General features: G+C 37.0%; 1 pseudogene; it reads left to right on the forward strand.

Moving 5' to 3' along the window:
- The first annotated feature begins 1360 nt into the window (after positions 1-1360).
- On the forward strand, positions 1361-1965 carry LOC143405790 (nucleophosmin pseudogene; annotated as a pseudogene).
- Positions 1966-16097: the final 14132 nt, after the last annotated feature.

Raw genomic sequence — 16097 nt, forward strand, 5'->3', positions numbered from 1 at the left:
ATAGGTTGGGTTCTTGTAGGGGACAGATGAGGCAGGGCACTAAAGATAGCAGGAAACAGTTTTATTTGGCTGCAGCCAGGTTCAGAGGGCACAACTATTTCTGTATTAATTAATCTCCTGGACCTCGGGTTCAGGTGGTTTCAGAACTGTGTACTCAGCAGGTAAGGGGAGGGGTTCACAAGTTCACAGTCTGCAGAAGTTCACATAAAAGCAGCTTCTTCTTTCATTGTTTTGGGAAAGTTCACCCTTCAAGGACAACACCTGAGAAGGGGAGAGCTTCCTCTCCCTTTCTTTCCTCCTCTGCCAGCTGTTACCATGGAGAACAATTGGTAACTTCTCTTATCTTAGAAATGTAGACATCTCTGTGAAGCCCCAGCTCAAGGCCAGAGGCCTTGTAAAAGATTTGGGTGTTTGTTTGTTTGTTATCACATTTTGCATTTATAAACACACTTCTACAAACTATTATACTGGATAAATGTTTGTGAAAAACTAATAAAGGGCATCCAGCACCTGGAGTGCTGATTTCTTCCAGGCCAATGGCCAAGTAAAATAGAGCAATGGGAAAATACAAAGTTTACCTACGTTGAACTCATTTGTAGAGACTCTTTTGTTGATAGTTCTAAAATCAATTATGGTGAAGATTTCTGGAGAAGCTTAGTTAAGTTTTTATCTGGAGGAGGGGGTGATACTACAGGGTAACTTATAAAAGAAAATTATTTCTTATCATACAAGAAGATGGGAAGTCCAAAATCAAAATTTTAGCATTTGGTGTCTGGGAAGACCCTTCTTGCTGGATCCTCACATGGCAGAAAGGGGAAGGGCAAAAGAACCTAGCTCCCGCCAACTCTTTTATAAGGCACTAATCCATTTATGAGGATGGAACCCTCAAGGTTTAATCACTGGACCACAGTGATGACGAAGGTTCAACATGAACTTCGGAGGGGACTCATTCAAATCATAGGAACTACTATCAAAATAAACCCAAAGCAAAAGAAGCCTGGCATAACCACTCAAAGACCAGGAACCATTTCCCTCTGCTGGCCTTCTCAGTCCTAGAAGTGCAGGAGAAGATCTTGTGGATGTGACCATGAGTCCCCTGAGGCCCCGGAACTATCTTTTCAGTTGTGAACTAAAGGGCAGCAAAGATTATCATGTGAAGGTTGATAACAATGAAATTGGGCATCAGTTATCTTCAAGAATAATCAGATTAGGAGATGGTGTGAAGCGGGAATTGCACATTGTGGAAGCAGAAGAAATGAACCAAGAAAGCAGTCCCCTGAAGGGAATACGGTCAACAGGGGAAAGGTCTGTATAACCCATGACTTCCTGTTGGGGTCTTTGAAATTACACCATCTGGGTCATGAGGGTGGATGGGGTTCTGGTTCCTGTGCATCTTAGTGGACTGCACTTAGCAGCTGTGGAGGAAGAGTTACAGTCGGAAGAGGAAGAGGAGGTGTATGCAAAACTCTAAAGTCTACCTGGAAAGTGATCTGCCCCCCGAAGAGATAGCAAGTTTCCACAGAAAAAAAAAAATTACACTTGCTACTAAGAAAGATGATGATGATTAAGAAAAAGAAGAGATGATGATGATGATGATGATGATGATGATGATGATGATGATTTTTGATGAGGAGAAAACTGTAGAAAAAATATCAGTGAAGAAAATTACATAGAACACTCCAACCCAAGATGCACAAAAATCAAACAGAATGGAAAAGGCTCAAATCCATCCACACCATTAAAAAGTCAATAACCCATCAAAAGACAAGGAAAAAAAAAAAACCTCTAAGACCTAGTTCTGTAGAAAACATTAGACCAAAAATGTAAGCTAGTATGGGAACAGGGTTCTCTTCTCGAAGTGGAAGCCAAGCTCATCAGTTATGCGAGGAATTGTTCCAGATGACTGATGAGGAGGCTACTCGAGATCCCTGGCAGTGGAGAAAGTCTCTTAAGAAAATAGTTTAAACCACTTGTTAAGATTTTCTCTAGTTTAATTTCTACACTAGTGGACATTTGGCTGTCCGTTTCACACAACGCAGGATGAGAACTTTCCCTGTCGGGCTGGGTAAATGTGGTCCAGGTTCCACTGTTAAGAATATGTTGTAAAAAACCCCTGTTCTATTTTTAAAGATGCAACTCCACCCGTTGTTTGATTTTAATCATACAAGGATGTCAAGAAAAGTCATAGCAGCTTAGGTGATCCCACATGGAAATGGCAGGAGGACAAGAATAACACATGGGGCATAAACTCAGTGTTTTAATGAAGTACCTTTTAAAAAAAGAAAGCAACAAGTATTGGCAAAGACGGTGAGAAATTATAATCCTTGTGTACTGCTAGTGGGAATATAAAATGGTCTGGCCACTGTGGAACAGTATTGTGGTTCCTTAAATATTAGATATAGAATTAAAATAGAACTACTCCATCCTGCAATTCCACTTCTAGGTATACATGCCAAAGAATTGAAAGTGGGGTCTCCAAGAGGTATTGCATGTCCACATTTATGGCAGCATTATTCACAATAGCCACAAGTAGAAACAACAAAAGTGTCCATCAATGGACAAATGGCTAAATAAAGTGTGGTAAACAGGTAGAATGAGATATTATGCAGCTGATGAAAAGAAATTCAGACACAAGTTACAACATGAAGGAACCATCGGGATATGACATGAAGTAAAATAAGTTGGTCACAAAAAGACAATTTCTGTATGATCACCCTTATATGAGGTATCTAAAGTATTTAAATTATCAAATTCATAAAAAATGGTAAATATAATAGTGGTTTCCAGAGGGATTAGTGGAAGGAGAAATGGGAAACTGTTTAATGGGTGTAGAGTTTCAGAGAAGTATTGGTGTAAGGTGCAGGGTACAAGGGTATAGGTTATAGAGAAGATGAAAAAGATCTGGATATTAGTTGTGCGACAATACAAATATACTACTGAATTACATGCTCAAAAATGATCAAGATGGTCAATGTTATATATGTGGCCCATCATTTTTTAAAAACTCTTAACATGGAAGAACTGAATAAATTGTGGATATGTGGATAGGTGGAGAATATTTTATGGGATAGTCAGAAGGTCATGCATCAGGTAACCTGGCTGACCCTATTAGTTGTGTGGTCCTTAGCCTCACAGAAATTTCAGTCCCTGGTCTCCAAAGTCATCTAATCTCTCTCACGCGCGCGCACACACACACACACACACACACACACACACACACACACAGAGTCTTCTCATGAAGGTTAAAATTTTCTAGAAATATCACATCTACTGTCAATATCAATTATCTGATTAGGAGCCAGAGTTCTAAATCACAATTACAGAATGACATGAATACAGAGAAGTGCCTTTCCATGTTCAGTAGTTTTTAATCTTTCATAAATGATTATGGAACAATCATGGGTACATTATACAAAGACACAACTCTCTTCCTCTCCTGTAGAACACGAGTCTTTCCTGTCATTTCCCCATTAGTGTTCCCATGTCATCTGTTGAAGGCTGAAATCAATGTGTCTTGTAGGTGGTGGGAGCAGGAACCCAGATTTGATCCCTCTTGGCTCTGGAAGAAAGTATGTTTTGCCCTATTTGCTTAGTGCAAAATGAAGCTCATGTACAGAGCAGTAATTCTAACTAGGCACATCGCAGTAGAACAACTTGGTACTGATAAAGTAACACTTTGTCTCAGTAGGAGTAGTTGGAGGCTCACTTCCTCTTTTAATTTTTTTGAGACAGGACTCCCTCAGTTGCCCAGACTGGCCTTGAACTCAGCCTCCTAAGTAGCTGGGACTACACGCACGTGCTGTGGGGCTCACTCTGACTCCAGATGACTGCCGATTCAAACGGGAGTAGGAGCTATGGCTTCCTGGGACTGCCAATTGTTCACACCTCCCTGCTACTTAGACATCCAAGGGGAAGTGAACCCAAGGGCATCGGTGGGATGTACCTGGGCATTAATATTGAGAATGTGTCAAATTCTGCCTGCATCTGCCAGCTTGTTCTGTTGTTTTAAATCAGTCAGCTTTGAGAAAAGATTTTGGTCACAACCGCAAAAAAATGCTGATTAAGATATCTGTTAAAATGCCAATAAATAGAAACAAGAGGACACTCCTGAGCTGACTCCTTCTTTAATGAAGTTTCAGCTTTAATATCAAGGACAAAAAGACTAAAAATCCCCATGCTTCTCAAGACACCTCCTTATGACCATAAAACAGACAAACAATGATACAAAGTTAAAAGTACCCAGACCTCCCTGTGAGTGGTCAATGATTGAAACTGGAGTGGGGGGAATGCCTGCTGCTTCCTGCTGGTTCCTCTGATCTAGACTCAGCTGCCTTCTTCCCAGAGGAGCTTTCTTTATTATTCCCTGTGTGGCGTGGTTCCCAGCCTCTTCGCATCTGGGTGAGAGCTTGTCTGCAATGCCCTATGAAAATAAGGTGTCAAGTTGTGCTAAGTCATGTTTCTATAGCTGGGTCTAAGGTCATATTTGTATTTTGATGGTAGCCAGATCAAATAATTGGCACAGATTGATATATTTTAAGTATTTGTATGTCGCTCCTAAAATACATGTGAAACAGTGGAGGAGCCCCTCCCGGCACCTTTTCTGGTTCCCTCTGTGTATCACAGGTTTAAACTTACATACATTCTCTTAGATTTCATCAATTATCTTGTGTATAAGTCGTTCCTAACCATCATATAGATACCTTGAGTACAAAGATGCTCCCATATACTTTTTCCCATGATAAATAGTGGTTTGGCACATAGCAAATTCTCAAAAAAAGAAAATTTGCTTAATTCCATGAATTTTAACTTACTTGTATGCAAACATATTTAAGACCTAAATATTCAACACACAAAAATTAATGTGGCTCAAGTAAACTAACTTTTGCTCAATAAGAAAACGATCAAATAAATTGTGACACAGCTATATGATTGTATACTCATTCAATAAAACTGCTCCATAAACTATGCTCAATAACTTTAAAAGTTTAGGATATAATGCCATGTTTTAAAAACAATTACAAAAAATAAGGCATATATGAATTATTATTTACCCAACCAAGTTTGTTAATAATGGTTTCTAGATATAGTTGATGTATTTGTCCAAATTCTTGGGGCACTAAGCAAAAAGAAGAATTAAACAACATGGTAGTAGGCTATTTCATGTGACTTCATACGAACAAGAAACCGTTGGGCTTCAGGAAAAACTGGAAAAATCAATCGAGATGCTGCCAGGAGTCTCTCCTCTGCCTCCCTTTTCCTCTCTGCTTAATCTCTCAATAACTTGTCAATTCTCTCCCCGTACACTGAGCTTTCTCCACAGGTTGGCAAGCATGGATTACTGATCATCCCATTGTCCAGCTCCTATTGAAGAGAGGGACTAGTAATCTAAGAACTAAAATTTTAAATTTTCTTTTAAAATCAAATTTGCTTGACAAGAAAACTGTCAATCTGCTAAAGCCAGAAACCAGATATCAGTGATGCACAAAAAAAGATGGCCCCCGGGTCCATCTCTGTGTATTAATGCTCTAATTTCAACTTCCTGTCCATGGGGTTACCCAGATTTTATATTGCGACAAGAACGTTTCTAAGTATCCCACCATATCTACTAGGAGTATGCATTAGTTTCAGAAAGAAAAAGAAGAAGAAACCTACATTTTTGAAAAACACATTTTAAAAAGCTACTGTTTATGTCATATGCAAAATATGTACAACTAATTTATAACAAAATCAATAAATGTACAGGTGCATACGACTCATTAATCCAACATCAAAAACAGCAATATGAAGCTTTGCATGCTGACATTGGACTTCAGGAAAAAAAAAAATTAAGATTTTTTGGCAGTTCTTAATTATCCAATTTTTAGCCTATTTACTTTATTGACTCAGTAATGCATGCCAATTGGTGTCATTTCTTTCTTAGAGCAAGGGAGTGGTTGTTGGAGACATTCCTGCTTTCTTGCACAGCTTCTTCTGTGCTCAGTGTCAGCCATTCGTAAGATGGGTGGTCATAGTCTGACAAGAAGCCTGGGGCAGGTGTGTGGCGTCATCTTTGATTCTCATGCGGTAGAAGCTTGACTCAATTTCAAGCTGTACTGAGACACTAATTCAGGTCACGGAGCTTCAAGACAGTACCTTAGGGAAAAAGACTCTGCCCTAGAACTAAAAAAAAAAAAAAATAGACGCATCTTAGCAACATCTAAAACCAATTCTCGGCAAAATCAATGGCCCAACATTATTTTGGAAATTACAACATAAGACAAAGACTTGACAATGTAACATTCACAATATGACTCAAAAATGATAAAAAGTGTAAATGGGAGCAGAACCCGCAGATGACCCAGTTATTGCAATTAGCAGAAGAGGACTTTGAAACAAATATTATTAAATGTTAAAAATTTAGTGAAAAGGGTGAACAGATGGTGACTGACTGAGGAATTAAATCAACAGAAACTTGCAGACGGCTGCCTTCTCCCAGGGCGCTCAGAAGGTGGTCCCTCTCTGCATGCATGTGTCTGGTGGCTCTGTGTGCACGTGTCCACTTTATCCACACCAGTCAGATTGAATCAGGGCCCACCCTAATGGATTCATTTTAACTTCATTACCTTTTCAAGGCCTTATCTCCAAATATGGTCACATTCTGAGACTGAGGTTCAGAGAGTCAAAGCACAAATTCTAGGAGACAGGATGTACCCTGGAACACTTCAGAAGAAATTAACAACAACAACAAAAAGATGTAAGGCTTCTCTAAAATATTACTGAGAGAACTTTTTAAAAAATAAATAGAAAGCTCTATCATCTTCAAGGATGGAAACATCCAATCTTAAAGATTTCAGTTCTCCGAAGACTGAGTGCTAGTGATATCACAATCCCAGGGAAATTTGAAAATTCCAATAAGATTGGAAACTTTGATTTATACATTTATATGGAAATCAAACCGTCAAAACAAGCCAGGTTTTGCTCAGGAGGCTGAGGCAGGAGGATCTCGAGTTCAAAGCCAGCCTCAGCAAAAGCGAGGTACGAAGCAACTCAGTGAGACCCTGTCTCTAAATAAAATACAAAATAGGGCTGGGGATGTGGCTCAGTGGTCGAGTGCCCCTGAGTTCAATCCCCGGTACCCAAATAAATAAATAAATGTGTGTGTGTGTGTGTGTGTTTGTGTGTCTGTGTGTGTATGTGTGTGTCTCAAAACAATCTTGAAGACAAAATTGTTGGACATGAACTACCTCATTTATGATTAATTTACATTAATCAGTACAATGTGATATTAGCATTAGGACAGATCAGTAGATTAATAATAATAGGCCCCAGAATTAAATACACACACATATATACGTGATACATTAACATATATTCTGATCATTTAAAGACATGGCTAGGAAAGTTAAAAGACAAACCACAGAAATATGACAGTAAATGCCAGGTGGATTTTGAACTAAATTAATTCAGACTCAATACCTCTAAGTCAGAGACCTCAAGAAGGGAAAGAACTCTGGAAAGAGACATCTGCATTTCTTTTTAAGTCCTTGAAGTGTATCTTTATCTGTATCTGTACAGTTACATGTGTGTGCTAGTCAGTTTTCCCTCACTATAACAAATCCCTGAGATAGTCAACTTAATAAGAGCAAAGGTTTATTTTGACTCAGAATTTCAGTGATTCCAGTCTAGGATTGATTGACTCCATTGTTTTTAGGCTTCAGGTAGGAGGCAGCACAACATGGTAGAAATATAATGTAGTAAAGCTTCTCACCAGGTGGCCAGGAAGTGGAGAGAGACACACACAGAGAGAGAGAGAGAGAGAGAGAGAGAGAGAGAGAGAGAGAGGGAGAAGAAGAGAAAGAAGCTGAATCCTACAGGACCCTTCAAGGGCACACTCACAATACCCTACAACCTCCCTCTAGGCGCCACCTCTTAAATCTTCCATTGATACCGCTGTTGACCGGTGACGAGTCCTTGCTTCCCCAATGTTGAAGAATAACACCAGAAAGCACGCGCCGAGGCAAGGTCAGAGTAGAAATTAGAAGTTTATTAAAGGACAGCAGAAAAGACTTCTCCCGGAGGAAGAAGGGGACCCAAGAGGTGGAATCCGTGGAAGTGCGGTTGTTTCCCCTTTTTATAGTTTTGGTGATAGAATGTAGGTTGGAGGCCCGAGGGGTGGGACACAGGTGGGCTTAATTATCACCTTTTGGGATGGGCTATCTCCAAGTCTGTTGGGGGCTGTTTCCTGGGCTCCATTAACATTTCTTTGGGGTGGACTTTGGCCTAGGGCCTTTTCAGGACTCCATTAACATTCCATGAGTTGTCCTGCGTTTTCCCTGAGTCATTCCCAGCATGGCCTCCATTTTAGATTTCACTCGATATTAGACCCGATTTACCTAACTACACTGACTACCTAACTTTAAATCTGGCTTCACCATCACCTCCCAGTGCCAAGTTGGGAAGCAAAACTTTTAACACGCAGGTCTTTGGGGAACATTCTAGGTCCAAACTATATTAATATATGTGTATATAAATATTGTTTGATAAGTTAACTATCAATATCAAAATAAAGTCAATAAAATTTAATAAACAAAATAGGAAAATATACATAATCTCAATAGGTACCAATATCTTCTGCTCCAAAAATAGTCTAAGTAAATTAAAGAAAATGCATTAACTTGTTGAAGACTGTATATTATTTCATCATTGATATTGTGCTTACTGATAAAATGTCACAAAGTAGTACTATTAAAGCAAGGAATTGTGTCATCATCATCATTACTATAATAATTCAACATTCTATAAATATACAATGGAAAGAAGATGACACATAATTCTCATTATTTTAGTTGATATGATTGTAGAATTAAAATTCTTAAATAATAAATTGCACAGTTTTAAGTTCTCTCTGGAGTAAGATTACAGATGATTATTTATTTTTTGTTTATCTATAGTTCAAATATTTATCATGAAAATTATTATTTTATAATTTTAAGTATTTTAGGATTATAAATATTAAATACCTGAAGTGTAGACCTAAAAAACATCTATGTGTACACATTTATAATTTCAAGTTTTCATGTTTCACTTAAGCATAAATTCTAAAGATCAAAATGTTAAGAATTAAAGAAGTCTAAAAAGAACAAAGAAAAACATGTTACCATAAAAAAGAATTAGTTAAAAATAAAGAGTTAAAGAAGCATTTATAGAAAAATGTACATTGTATTACATTTTTGTCATACATATAAAAATTGTATTTCTCACCATAGGTTGAAAATTTATTCTAATCTTAGAAAATCTCCCATTTTTGCAAAACACTAACACAATTTCTTCATGGTAAAAACAAAAATATTAGTATTTGAGCTGCTGTCACAAAATACCATAGACTAAGTAGCTTATTAAAAAGAAGGAGGAGGTGGAGGAGGAGGAGGAGGAGGAAAAGGAGGAGACAGAAATTTAATTCTTACTGTTCTGGGGACTAGGAAGTCCAAGATCAACAAATCTGGTGTCTGATGAGAGACCATTTCCTATTTATAAATGATTCCTTCATACTATGGATGGGAAGGGGTCTCTCTGTGTTTCCTTTTATAAGGACACTAATATTATAAGAGCAAAGCCTCATGACCTAATCATCTCCCTGTGATACCATCACACTGTGATTAGATTTCAATGCATGCATTTGGTGGTGGTGCATAAATGTTCAGACCACAGCAAGGAGGCTCTCTTATATTTCAAAAGATATAGTCCATTTAAAAGAAATGCAATTTTAAAAGATTATGAGGGAAAATGCACTGGTATAGTTGAGATTTTAAATGTCTCCCAAATATCTATGTGTTAAAGGCTTGATCCCTAGGATGGTGTTTTTGCAAAACAGCAGAACATTTAAGAAGTAGATTCTAGTGAGAGGTATTTAGGTCATTTGGGATGTGCCCTTGAAGAGGATAGTGGGACCCTCTGCAACCTCTTGCTTCCTAATTATTGTCCACTTTCATCATAATGGGCTACCTCACCCAAAGCAATGAGAACAAAAGTATGGACTGTAACCTTTTAAACTATTAGCCAAAAACAACCTTTTCTTTTTGTAAGTTGATTATCTCAGGTATTTGTTATAGTAATGGAAAGCTGACTAACACATTCACCAAGTATATCTTAAATTCAATAAATTTTGTCTCTGTAATTTAATAATAATTTATATCATTCTACATTCCTTAAAAATTCATCCCCTTCTGAATTAATGTGAGCAAAGGAGATATTTTTTTGATTCCTGACTCCTCTTATTTATCTTTTGGCATAGGAAAGTGGGATAACTATCTTTCATTCCCTTCAGACAAAGTAGTCTGATAAATTAATGATGTGTCTTTAGTGACATAAAGCAGTTGGCAGTATTGAGGTTTAGATAATTTAGATTCAGTGTGGTGAGACTAATGAATGATGTCTCTCTGGTATTCAACGACATCTTTTATTCATGACGCTTGATCTGTAAGGGCAGTTCACAACCTGAATATTTCTCTTTTGAAAGTAAATCAGCATATTATTTAATTTTGAAAATCCATGAAAGTTCCATAATAGGATATGTGTCATTATAGCTACAAGTTGCATTTAAAAAATAATATTTAAAGAAAAATGAACTATCTAAAACCTTACGATCAAGATTCAAGCATGGATAGGTATCTCTCCAAATCAACGTTGTTTTGTTTTTTAAGCACATTTAAAAATCTTCCATAAGAAAGCCTTTAATGGACTCTTTTGGTCTATAAACTTATTTCAAATTCTCCCCCAAATTTGAATGATTGCTATTTTGATATTAAGCGCTAGTCAACTTCTAAGACTGGACTACCCCCTTATCCTTCAATGCCTCTTTCTAAAACAAATGCAGATTTACAAGTGCGTTGAATGTATTTTTTATTGAAGTCCTTCTCTCAATGTTTATTTCATATTTCCATTTTTGAAAATCTCTTGACAATGAGTGAGACTAACTCTAAAAAATAAATGCACACACAGTTCTTTTATAATATAATCAAACCCTATCTCTGCACTGTGTAAATTTGGGGTCCTTTAATGTCACAGATGGGTCTATAAGGCCTCATGAACATCCTAAAAATTTGGGGTTGAAAGCATATTTTTTTTAACAAAAATAGTCCTTAATTTTCATCCAATTCAAAAATTATCAATGACACAAAAAATTGTAAAGATAATAATATTTTGGCCAAAAGAGTGATCTTTATTTTATACTGACAGCTTTCTGACTCCCTAGAATAATAATTTTGACCAGTTCTATAATCTATTATATAATTTTATTGCTAATACAGGGACAAATTCATCGTGCATTTAGAATTTTGCTACAGTGTATGATAGTGTTTCAGATACAACAACAGTTCCTTTATGACTCTCTTCACAATTTTAAAACTATACATCTGTGTTATTCATATTTGCATGATGTTTCCATCATCTCTAGCATGGATCTTGTTCACATCATCATGAAAGACAATCAAATTTCAACCCCTGCCTAGATGTTTCCTGTACATGGCACTCTCTGGATTTTGAGTTCATCCAATAAATTGTTGATAGTTTGAATTATTAGGAAGGTATCTCTTCCATAGAATCCACGAATTCAATTTTTATTCTAAAAGTGAAAGGAAACCATTAAAAGGTTTTAATCAGGAAAAAAAATGACCAAATTTATATATGAAAATATACTCTCAAGCAGAGAATGGAATGAAGCTTTAAAAAAAGAATCAGTGAAGAGGCCATTTCAGATACGGAAAACATCCATGGTTATATGCATAAGGTTGGCAATACAGAAAGAAATTTCAGAAGTTTTTTAGAAGGTAGAAACTACCATATTTGGTAGTTGGATATAATTAGAGGGGAAAAGACTGAAAAAAAAAGATGACCTTCAGGTTTCAGAGTGAATAGAAGGATGATAACTAAGAAAGACAGCAGATTTGGAGAATCATGATGAATTTGTGTCGGGTACAGGACATATATGAAACTCTACCAACAAAACTGTACCCAAAATATGTATTTCAGAGTCATAAGAATAAAAATATAATTTAGGCCTTAAAAGTGGTTGGGATTACAACGCAACCAGACAACTCAATTTGAAAATAGGCAAAGATATAAATAGACATTTCTCCAAAGATGAAACACAAATGGTCAATAAGCTCATGAAAAAAAATGTTGACCATCACTAGCCATCAGAAAAATGAGAATCAAAGTGACAAAGAAATACTATTCCACCATTGTATGCTAAGATAATTATAATCAAAATACAGATGATAACAGGTATGGGAAGAATGTAGAAAAACTGGGACACTTGTACATTATTGGTAAGAATGAAATATTTCAGCCTCTGGGCCATCAGTTTGGAAATTCACTAAGAAGTTAAACATAGAGTTAGCATACTACCTGGCAATTGCACTTCTGAACATATATATACTCAAGAAAATGCAAAAATATGTCCCCACAAAAGTCTTAGGAGTATTATTCATAATTGCCAAACTGTGTAAACAACCTAACATCAGTGATCTGATGAAAGCATGAATAAAATGTGGTAGATGAGTACAACAAATAATAATATTCTTCAGCAAAAGGAAGGAATGGAGTACTGGTACCTGATACAACATGGATTAACCTGGAAAATATTTTGCTATGTAAAAGAAGACAATGTAGAGGACTGCATATTATATGGTTCCATTTATATGCAATGTCCAAAGGGCGAACATATGGAAACAGAAAGTTGATTAATAACTGGCTATGGTGGAGGAGGACGGGAAGTGGTGAAGGGCTACTAGCTCACTCTGGCAATGATGAAAAATGTTCTGAAGTTGATTGTGTCAGTGGATGCACAACTCTGGAAAAACCACATTGAATTGTACCCTGGAAGTGAATGAATGGCATGATAGGCAAATTACAAATCCCTTTAAAAGAATGAACAAGATTACTCAGGAAAATCTTTCAAGTAAAAGAAAAGGAAAGCCTAGGGCAGATAACTGAAGAGAAATGATGTTTAAGAAATAGGCAGAGGAGGGGAGGCCACAATGTCTACTGAGCAAAGTGGATTAAGAAGCCAAGGGGAAACGCAGCTGTCCATAGTTCACTGAAGGCAGCTCCCGGGAGAACTGATTGTTACATATTCATGAATGGTGGGAGAGTTTATACCAAAGAAATGGGCAAATAATACAAATTTGGCTTCCATTTTTTAACAAGCCAGTTTACCAGCACACCCTTGGCTGTAACTTAAGTGGTTCTGAAGTGCCGAGCATTATGGAATCCCCTTACGTTCACTCCTTCATTGAATCCTTACTCTATGACATAGGTTCTAATTCCATCCCCACTTTCTATAAGGAAATCAGGCTCCAGAGATGTTAAGTGACTTACTGAAGGTCACATAGCTAACAATAACAGAGCCAGGAGTTGAGGCAGACAGGCTGACACACAGGAGAGTTCAGCAAGGACAGGAACAACAGTGCTTCCTGAGAAGAGCAGTACTTAAGAGGGCCAAATGCTGTTGAAAGGTCAAATAATTAAATATAGAAAGGTCAAATAACTAAAGGTCAAATAACTCAAGTCATCAGTCACCTTAGCCAGAACATTTTCAATGGCATTAAAAAGATGTATTTTCTATTACATGAACGAGGTTGAAGGATTAAAAAAAATTGTGTTGCAAATGAAACTGAATCCCCTCCTCTCGCCATGCACAAAAGTTAACTCAAAATGGATCAAGGAGCTTGATATCAAATCAGAGACTCTGCGTCTGATAGAAGAAAAAGTTGGCTCCAATCTACATATTGTGAGGTCAGGCTCCAAATTCCTCAATAGGACACCCATAGCACAAGAGTTAAAAACAAGAATCAACAAATGGGACTTACTTAAATAAAAAGTTTTTTCTCAGCAAGAGAAACAATAAGAGAGGTAAATAGGGAGCCTACGTCCTGGGAACAAATCTTTACCCCTCACACTTCAGATAGAGCCCTAATATCCAGAGTATACAAAGAACTCAAAAAATTAAGCAATAAGAAAACAAATAACCCAATCAACAAATGGGCCAAGGACCTGAACAGACACTTCTCAGAGAAGGACATACAATCAATCAACAAGTACATGAAAAAATGCTCACCATCTCTAGCAGTCAGAGAAATGTAAATCAAAACCACTCTAAGATACCATCTCACTCCAGTAAGATTGGCAGCCATTATGAAGTCTAACAACAACAAGTGCTGGCGAGGATGTGGGGAAAAGGGTACACTTGTACATTGCTGGTGGGACTGCAAATTGGTGCGGCCAATTTGGAAAGCAGTATGGAGATTCCTGGGAAAGCTGGGAATGAAACCACCATTTGAGCCAGCTATTGCTCTTCTCAGACTATTCCCTGAAGACCTTAAAAGAGCACACTATAGGGATACTGCTACATCGATGTTCATAGCAGCACAATTCACAATAGCTAGACTGTGGAACCAATTTAGATGCCCTTCAAGAGATGAATGGATTAAAAAAATGTGGCATTTATACACAATGGAGTATTACTCAGCACTAAAAAATGACAAAATCATGGAGTTTGCAGGGAAATGGATGGCATTAGAGCAGATTATGCTAAGTGAAGCTAGCCAATCCCTAAAAAACAAATGCCAAATGTCTTCTTTGATATAAGAGAGCAACTAAAAACAGAGCAGGGAGGAAGAGCATGAGAAAAAATTAACATTAAACAGGGACGAGAGGTGGGAGGGAAAGGGAGAGAGAAGGGAAATTGCATGAAATGGAAGGAGACCCTCATTGTTATACAAAATTACATATAAGAGGATGTGAGGGGAAAGGGAAAAAAAATCAAGGGAGAGAAATGAATTACAGTAGATGAGGTAGAGAGAGAAGTGGGGAGGGGAGGGGAGGGGGGATAGTAGAGCATAGGAAAGGCAGCAGAATACAACAGTCACTAGTATGGCAATATGTAAAACAGTGGATGAGTAACCGATGTGATTCTGCAATCTGTATACGGGGTAAAAATGGGAGTTCATAACCCACTTGAATCTAATGTATGAAATATGATATGTCAAGAGCTTTGTAATGTTTTGAACAACCAATAAAAAAAAAAATTGTGTTGCCTCCCTAATTGCTTCCTTCAGAAACCCCAGGAAACAGCTCCTCATTGAATACAGGTAGTTAAGGAAAGGAGCAAGAAGCTCACAGTAACACTAGGGAAGTCGCCAATTTTGAAATCAGTTTTGAAATTCAATTTTGAATTGAAGGAAGTAGAGTTAAAAAATAGTTTATAACCTTTTAGATCTCATAAGCAATGTACTTATTTATGATAAGAAACCAGCATGTATCAAAGACACAGCTAAACAATTTAAACACGTTTTAAATGATTATCATATATTTAAAGTGGAACTATTTATCATGCTTTGGAAAACAGATTGGATCCATTATCTTTAGGGGAAATTTTATCTTAGTTAATAGACGTGATTTGTTTATTCATTTTTGAATGAAAAAAAATGTATGGATCAAATAATGTCAAAATATGTTTCAAATATTTAATTCCTTGCATCAGTCTTATTCCCAAATTAAACTAAAATTCCCATATGCCAATACTAGCAATTACCAATAAAAGAAGAACTTATTGCCTGTGGACATTATAAAATTAATTATGTACATAAATATGCACATATGTGTCTATATATACATATATATATGTATATATAGACAAAGATACTGAAGCAGAGAAATAGAGCCACAAGGGCAAAATTTTAGATATTATTTATGTGGCATTCACAAATCTTTTCACAGCTTTCAATTTTTCTTTTCTTTTTTTTTTTTGGGGGGGGGTGGGAGGTCTAGTAATATCACTATTGGTAATAAAACCAAGGAAAAAATCATTCAAAATACCAACATAAAATTTTGGGGAAAAAAACAGTTAAAATTTAAAGAAACCAAAATATGCTTGATATTTTCTTTTGATTCACAAATGTGGCCCGCGTGCAAGCACGCACACACACAAACACACCAACTCCACTGGCCTGCTCTGCCCAGCTGGAAGCTGACCTGTTCCAGTTGTATCAACTGTCCCTTCTACTCAGACTTCAACTGTGTGAAGTCAATGGGAGGCACAGCAGGGGGCCCTTCAGGAG

This window comes from Callospermophilus lateralis, chromosome 8 (assembly GCF_048772815.1).
Source record: "Callospermophilus lateralis isolate mCalLat2 chromosome 8, mCalLat2.hap1, whole genome shotgun sequence".
Lineage (NCBI taxonomy): Eukaryota > Metazoa > Chordata > Mammalia > Rodentia > Sciuridae > Callospermophilus > Callospermophilus lateralis.